Source organism: Ailuropoda melanoleuca, chromosome 16, assembly GCF_002007445.2.
Source record: "Ailuropoda melanoleuca isolate Jingjing chromosome 16, ASM200744v2, whole genome shotgun sequence".
Classification (NCBI taxonomy): Eukaryota; Metazoa; Chordata; class Mammalia; order Carnivora; family Ursidae; genus Ailuropoda; species Ailuropoda melanoleuca.
The window spans coordinates 33,766,839-33,775,538 of record NC_048233.1 but is presented as its reverse complement, the minus strand read 5'-3'; the positions used below and the strand labels follow the sequence as shown (position 1 = coordinate 33,775,538).

Sequence of the window (8,700 nt, the reverse complement as noted above, 5' to 3'; positions counted from 1 at the left end):
AGTTAAACCAAATCTTCATATGTCTGGGTTGTGATAACAATGTAATAAGCTCAATCTGCATAAACCAGGGAAGAAAATGAATCTTATAACTAAGTCATTCTATTTCACGTAGATGTCATGTAAGTGGTTCAGCAGAGTTTTCACTTTTGTGCTTGTAACACAGTCCTTATAATTTTGTCTGGAGTACCTTAGTTCCAATGCATAAACACAGGGAAGATATTTACATTTCTTCGCAGAAAAGACTATGTATTTGCTACACCACTGACTTCCATTTGTCCACCTCCCCAGATGAAGGGGGAAGAGAGGCCCTGAAAACCTGCTGATAGAGGTTATGAGGGTGTGTAAAAAAGGATTTGTCAAGAGGTCACTGACTTTCTTGTTCCTACCTGCCAGACTAACTAAACCAATGAATTCTTCTCCTTCGAATGCATTCTTCAGGCTGCCTGGACTTTGAAGAGTCACTGAATATTAATAGGTTTGCCTCTTTTTTCTGGCAAAGGAGGCTTTCCGAGCTCAACTCGAGAAGAAACCTTCTCTTCTTGCCTTCTGGCAGTCTGTAAATAGGTTAAATCAACTCATACATTTTTTAAAACTCCATGTTCAATTGATATACTGAGATTCTGATTTTCAGAGCCTCACTGGAGCATATACTGATTTTTTAATTTTAAAAAAGGTACTTTTGTTTTGCATTCTAAAAAAAATTTTTAAATACAGTTCACATGTAATTTCAGCTATGCTACTTTAGCTCCTGGCTACATTGCTTTAATGAGAAAAAGTTTCAGAGTCTCACTGAAGCAGAGAGTTAATTTTTAAATAGGAAGCAAAAGAATACAGTAATCTGAGCATATACATAGATTCTGTATACATCAATAATGGTAAATAACATAAAACCACGTACTCTTTCCATCACTAAAGAAAAGAGAAAACATAGCCCTAAAGTAAACTGAAGGGATAGTAAACAAACATCCAATAAGTATATAGAGAACAACTTCAGTTGGGACTGTGCCAGGGGCTGGAAATAGAGCAGGAAACATGGAAGAGGCTCTACCCTTAGGAAGGCTGACTGGCTGATAAACAGGTAAATTCCCAGACAGTGTGGAGGTGGAAATACAGAGCGCTAGCCAGTGGGAGGTTGGTGGGACAGGAGAGATACGGTCCAGATATTACGCCCCATGAGAGAAGAGGTGGTGTGTCTTATTCACCCTCTGTCTCTAGTGATAGGAAAGGGTCTCGTTCATAGTAGATATATGGTAAATATGTTGATTGAATTCGAAGTGAATATGAAGTTCCACCTAATCTCAAATCATAATAAGTAGGGATAGCCTGCTGAGATATTGCAAGAAGGTGGCCTATCTAAAACTTTCAGAAATACAGATTGAGAGTGACTTGTTCACCCCAAATTCTTTAATTTTCTATTTATCCATGCAAATTTACCCTTGTAGTTTGCTAAACTTCCACTGTTGCCAATGGGTCCTAGTACAGGACTTCATACAAAGTAGGTACTCAATAAAATGTATTAGATGAATGGTTGGGTCAGTGGATTAGTGAATGGATAGGTGAAGGACTGAGTGAATTACTCATCTGCAAGAAGCTAGATATATTGAAGAACCTCTACATAATATTACCTCACTACACATATTTTTCTGGTCCATTGAGATAACTGGGGAAAAGTCAACAAAATTTAAACACTATCTTTAAAAAAAGAATATGTAAATGTTAATAATATAAACTCTTGTCCAATAATTACTGCTCTCGAAAAAGAGCAAAAATGCAAATTCTATAACTAAAACACAACCCAATATATCATAAAGGAAGAGGGTTGAAAAATTTAAGCACCATTAGGGAAGAATAGCCCACTAAAAATTAACGGTGGAAACCATGTGAGGGATTTTTTTCTTTAAATATATGCTTCTTTATTAAAAACATCCACATATTCTCAAAAATATTAGTCTTATCCTCATGGCTCAGTATTTCAAATGCAAAACTTAACTGTTATCAATATAAAGCATCTGTTTTCCACATATGCCAATTTTTTCAGAAGTTCTTCAAATATCCTATTTTAATGATATCTGAGCTTGCCACATGTTCAGGACTTAGAAAGGCCAGCAGTCAATGAATTTGCATGACATTCGATTAGACCTCTAAAAAGTCCTGGATTTCAATGATAATAATTATATTCATAATAATATACGCCATGTATTGACCTCTATGATATTTTACTCAAGGCTAACCACACAACAAACATTAGTTCTAATATTCACAGACCTTTCTCAGAACTTCCAAACTAACCGTGGCCCATATATACCAAAAATCACAGTGCAAATTGGGTTGTAAACTGGAGAGCATTATCGACTGTTTCAAAAGTCTCCAAATCTGCATTTGCTTTAATCCAGAAATTATAAAAAATTTAGGACCTTAGCCTAAAAAAATAATTAAAGATAAGTTCGAGGTTTTCCTAAAAGGAAAAGTTTTTTGAGAGTTTTTTTAGTAGCAAGATATTGAAAACAATTTTAAATGTCCAACTACAAGCCATGAGAAATTATGTTATGGAAAAAAGACTGATGGGTGTTAATATCATAGTCATGGTTTACAGTTAAGTAGGAAAAGTATATTCTAAAATTTTAGGTCAAATGGTCCAAATGTGTCCATGCTTGTACGTGTACACATGGCCAAGGGGGACCTATAAGGACATACTCCAGAGTATTAACAGTGGCTTTTCTAGGTAGTAGGACTGTGAAGGACTCCAAGTTCTTCCTGTTCACTTACCTGCATTTTCCATTTCGTTTTTTCATAATCATCAACTTTTATAACTAGTTGCTTTTACAACTTCAAAAAGCCACTTGAATTTTTTTTAAGTATCGTTTTACTTTTAAGAAATTTGCTCACACCTCAAAAAGATTATCCTACAATTTATGTCTGCTGTCAGAGGTGGAGGGATGCTTTAGCCATCTTGTCTTAAGAAAGACACCCGGGAGGGGCGCCTGGGTGGCACAGCGGTTAAGCATCTGCCTTCAGCTCAGGGCGTGATCCCGGCGTTATGGGATCGAGCCCCACATCAGGCTCCTCTGCTGTGAGCCTGCTTCTTCCTCTCCCACTGCCCCTGCTTGTGTTCCCTCTCTCACTGGCTGTCTCTATCTCTGTCAAATAAATAAATAAAATCTAAAAAGCCTGATGTGGGGCTCGATCCCAGAACGCCGGGATCACGCCCTGAGTGGAAGGCAGACGCTTAACCGCTGTGCCACCCAGGCGCCCCATGAGCTATTTTAAAAGTTCAAAATATTCATATCTTGAAAAATTACAACACGCCCTTTCCATTCTTTCCATTTTTCCTTAGTCCCTTCCCTCCTGTATTTGTAGTTGATTTGACGAGATCGGGTTAACTGAACTCTGAAATCTAATAATGCTCCAAGGCTTCACGCACACACACACACACACGTATGATTTTTCCTATTCATTATTAAATAAAATCATTTCTAACTAAAATTTTAACTCAATTTACAGTATTTATGTTTCTAAGGTGACATTTTCCCACCAAAAACAAAAGAAAATCTAAAACTTAAGTTGCACCTTTTCTTTTTAGGCTCCACTCAGAAAAGAATGCACCAAACAGTTTTGCATTTCTTTTCTTTCTTTCTTTTTTTAAGTAAATTACAAAGACCCAGTTTGCCACCTTTATTTTTTTTTTTTTAAGATTTTACTTATTTATTTGACAGAGAGAGAGAGAGCACGAGCAGGGGGAGGAGCAAGGAGAGAGAAGCAGGCTCCTTGCTGAGCAGGAGGCGGCAGTGGGACTTGATCCCAGGAGCCTGAGCCCAAGGCAGACGCTTAACCTACTGAGCCACCCAGACACCCCCAGCTTTACTTTTTTAAACCTAAGCTTCACATTACATATTTAAACAATTGCCAAAAGTTACTAAGATGCCAGTATTCATGCACAACTAGAAAACTTCTTCTATTTGTATCAATTGAGAAACGTATTACCATTAATGCATTAATATCTCTCAATATTAAATACCAGAAAAAATTGAAGTTATTTTTGGGGAAGATTCATCCTGGCACTGTTAACTTCACAGCAGGCTGACTCGACTTGGCTCATGTTTCAAACACAATGGAAAAGTAGGTTCACACTGGTGTTAGCATACAAAAGTCAGGTCACTTTGGAAAACGTTTAATAAAAAAGCAAAGTGCATACAGAGATTTACAACAATTTTAAAGACAAAAAAAAAAAGTTGGTTCTATTATGGGGTCCCAACCATAAACTCAAAAGTCTATGATAAACAGGGCTTCGATGAGTTGTGTATAAATAATTTAGGTACAGTTATATTGAAAGTAGAGTTCATTTGAAATCTTCAAAAAAAAATTAAAATGTTCCTGCTAATCCTTAAATGGGCTGGATATAGTCAATATTTCTATTACATACACAGGTTTAACCATTTGTTGTCCAATCATAGCAGCTGCTCCTTACCATTTATCACAAGGACTTTAACTGGCAGTCTTCTTCAACTTTTACTCCTTCTCAACCATTCTCAACAATTCCCTTTCTAGTGATTTTTCTGCCATTAACAATTTTAGTAGAAGGTGATATAAATTTGAAGTTATACATCCCACTACCACCAAAGGCCATGGAAGAAAATGAAGTGAGGCCCCTTTGGCCTGGTGAACCAAAGGAAGTAAATCTTGTATAATGAAGAAAACCCTTCTCCAAAAGATGGAAATCCACTGAAGGCAGAGAAAAACCCCTCCTCAGCACCTGCTTCTGCAAGGACGCCTTTGATTGTGCCCCAAAAAAGTACTCAAATGGGTCTTTGAAGAAGCCGAATGAAAACGGGTCCCTTCCACCAAAAAATGCCCTGAGGACGTGGTCTGGGTTGGGGACGACAAAGCCTAACTCAAAGGGACTGTCAGAATGACCCACCTCCACCTCCATTTAATCCTTCTTTGACGTATTTATCACAGATGTCCCGTTTTTTAGCATCTGACTGCACGTCGCACGCCTCAGCTACTTTTTGGGTTTTCTCTCCACTTCTTGTTTATTCTCAGGATGCCACTTCAGTGCCAGTTTCTGATACGCCTTTTTGACACGCTCGCCCGAGGCACGTCGCTGCCCGCCTGAACTACAGAGCGATCCAGCAGGTTTAACAGGCTGCCGACGAGCCTGAGGACAGAGCCGTGGCGTGGCGGGCAAGAGCTGCCAGGGGCAGGGGCCCCGGGCGAGGGTGGACACGGGGAGGGGGGCGGGTAGGACTAAGAACCTCGAGGTGGGGGAGGGGACCAGAGGCGCGGCGGACCTGTCCCCTGGCCGCTCTGGCAGCGGCTTCTCACATTCTCCATTCTCTCCCTTCTCCGACAAACAAGCAGAAAAGTAAGTTGTAACTTTCTTATTCATCCCATTCCAAAGAAATAGATGCTTCTCCAATGAACCCACATTTAACTCCATTTTTAGGAAAAAAACTTTTCAAGTAAAAACTTTTGTACACGTCTATTCCATCATCTTTTTTAGTTTGCTGGGTCGTGTTTTCCAGAAAATGAGGAATATTGGAAGACGTCCCAGAAAGACTGGGGCAGGGCCACTATACGTCATGAATTTTCACATAGAATTCTACTTTCAAATAGTTTTATTTTCAGCTTTTTAGTCTGGAAAATGTTATTTTCTGAGGCGTGTAACTAAGATCTCCAAACAATACCACAATGGGAGATGCATCTTTGATCTGTTTGCAGGTGGGGCCGTTAACCTCAATGTTAAAAAATATAAATATACGTACATTATAAAATATATAAAATTATATATATATTATATATATAATATAATAATATTTTATATATATATACATACGACCACTTACCTAAGGCTGGGATGAAAATTATACCCACACAAATTTTACTGTGTAAAAGAATTGAAATAACAGAAGTGTGGGGGAAAAGGTCAGTATGAGTATATAGGAATTTTGTACAGCATAGTGGCCTCTAAGTCCTACAAAACTGGGTTCATAGCTCTTACTTGGCCATTTTCTATCTGTGTCAACTTGGGCTAGGTACTTAACCCCTGAAAAGCCTCAACATCCTCATCAGTAAAAAGGGCTATAAATTAACAGGAGGATTAAATGAGATAATCCATGTACAGGACTTCACAGACTGCCTGACACATAGCAAGCACTCCGTAAACACATGTCATCGTTTCTGAGACAAGGCCATCTGTTCTACAGGCTGCTTGTTATGAATATGTACCCAATGGAGATCGTAAGACACCAAAAAGATGGCAACTCCTATGAATTGCATAATGATTTTCAGTGGCAAATAAAGTGCTAATGCCCTCTATATACCACAGTCTGACCTTGAAAGTATTTTCCAGACTCTGGTGAAAGTCATAGGAGCTCAGGTCTGCAGTCACAAAAGGAATGTGGCTCTTAAAAGCTTACAACAGACCGCAGATACGGGGCAGTTAACTTATCAAGAGGAAATGGGCTCTGGTTTTCTTTGCTGGCCTCAGATCCAGGAGCTGCAAAGTTGAGTCACCAGCTTGCTATCTGACCCCAGGCCAGCCACTTAACCTCTCCCTGACCCCATTTCCTTACTTAAAATCAACTCTCTGCTCATGTTCCATTCAAGTCATTATCTCTACCCACAAAAATGGGTTGTGAGTAAGGTGTCCCGAAGATTTTGAAAATTAATTATTCAGTAAATTGGGTTTACAAAATAGAACTGTGAAAGGTTGGGAAATGAAAAAGTCCAGCTCTGCTTTTTGGTGTTTGGTATTATTTTAAGAGTTCTCTTCCTGGAACAAAATCACCAACAATAGGCTTTGTCTGACACTGTGACCCTAGTTGCTGATGAAGCTTTCTTGTGTTGGTATTTCTAGGAGTGACAGAATGGAAGAGAACAGGAGCCCCTTTGTCAGAAGGTAGTCAAGAGGGAAATAAATTTTCATTATTTAAAGAGAATTTAGGACAAGCGAGGCAGTGTCATTTGTTAAAGCACTAGACCAGCAGCTTGGATTATTGGGTTTTACACACAGCCTCTGTCTCTCAACTTAACCTAGGACAATTTAAACAACTATGGGTAACCATAGGAGTAGTCCCTGAACTAATAAGCTGTCCCAGCTACCAACTTACACAAAATAAATGTACATCCACACCCCTCAGTACTCACTGAGACAAATGTCTCACCTTCCTGGGGTCTACTGTGAACACCTTGCATACAAAGGTATATTATGTTTGGTTTTTTTGTCCTCGCTCACACAATGACTAGTCCCAGAAATATTGCTGACAAAAAAGGTGATGAGGAAAAGTGTCTAAAGTGTCAAATCTAAAAGTAACTGAAGTTTACCCTCTTTGTCAGAGTTTTTTAAACATCAACCATCTTCCAAAGAAAAAGTCTGAAATATTCTACACCTTTTCCTGCCTTCTCGCTGACTTGACGTCAGCCATATCACCATTAATTGACTTCCTGGCCTATAATAATTTTTTTTTCCTGTTTCCTTACTTGCTAACAGAAGCAGCCCTTCCTGCTTCTAATTTGGTCCTTTTAAGCTACTGAGAAATCAAATTAACAAGGCGTATCAGTTCAAGTTAGATTCGGCTGTGAGTAACAGAAACCCAACTGTAGTAGCTTAAATGCAAGAGGCATATTTGCTTGTGTAGAGGGAAGCAGGGCGCCTGGGTGGCTCAGTCCAGGAGACATCTGCCTCTTGATTAAGGCTCAGGTTATGATCTCAGGGTCATGAGATTGAGCCCCGTGTCAGGCTCCGCACTGAGTGTGGAGCCTACTCGATTCTCTCTCTCTCTCCCTCGCCGCCCCCTCATCTTGCCCGCGCTGTCAATCTCTCTCTCTCTCTCTCTCTCTCTCTCTCTCAAAGAAGAAGAAGCAGCAGCAGCAGCAGCAGCAGCAGCGGAGGAGAGTAAATGTAAGCAATCCACGTAGGGGGATTCCAGACCACTTTCTGAGGCCTTTGGTCTTTGCTCTGTTCTATGTGACTTGTCATAGTCTAAGAAAGCTTTTAGAGCTCTAACCATTACTGATCCCATGCAAGCAGCAGAAAGAAGGAAGGAAAGAGTAACAAAAAGGTGCAACTCTCCTTTTTTTACCGAATTGTCCTGAAAGTCCTACCAACATTTTTATGACATTTTATGCACTAAAACTTAGCCACACTGACGCCACCTACCTAAAAAGGGAAGCACAATTCTCCCTTACATATATATTCAAAGACTCTAAAGGCTGTTTGTTTACTTTATTATTTCCCTGTTCTCAAGATGTAGAGATTACTAGAAATCTCGACTTTTCATAAGCAGCAATTTTCCTGACTTATCAGGAATGGAGTATTACAAATAGGGTGTTATCTCTACGTGCCAGTGCTGGGTGACATTTGGAAAGCAGACAAGATCTCATCTTTGTAGATTCTAAGGCCATGTTTTACAATGTCTTAAAATCCATGCCTTCTTTTAAAAACATAAAAATCATATGCCTTCCTTTATTGTTATTTGAAAAAATTAAATTAGTTATTATGATTCAATCTTTGCAAACACTCACATACACCAATGGAGATTCTGAATTCACACCTGCCACATTACCACCACCTGCTTTGAGAATCACTATTCAAAGGCAATGTCAAGCAAAGGATAGACACAACGTGTTGGTAGATGGCTTCACAAGAGGCTTGGGATGAAGGGAGTCAGGTCTCTGGATCCAGGTCTAATTTTTTGGCTT

General features: G+C 39.3%; 1 pseudogene; it reads right to left on the bottom strand.

Moving 5' to 3' along the window:
- Positions 1–4,412: 4,412 nt before the first annotated feature.
- LOC100469510 lies at positions 4,413–5,437 on the bottom strand (annotated as a pseudogene).
- Between the last annotated feature and the right edge of the window lie 3,263 nt (positions 5,438–8,700).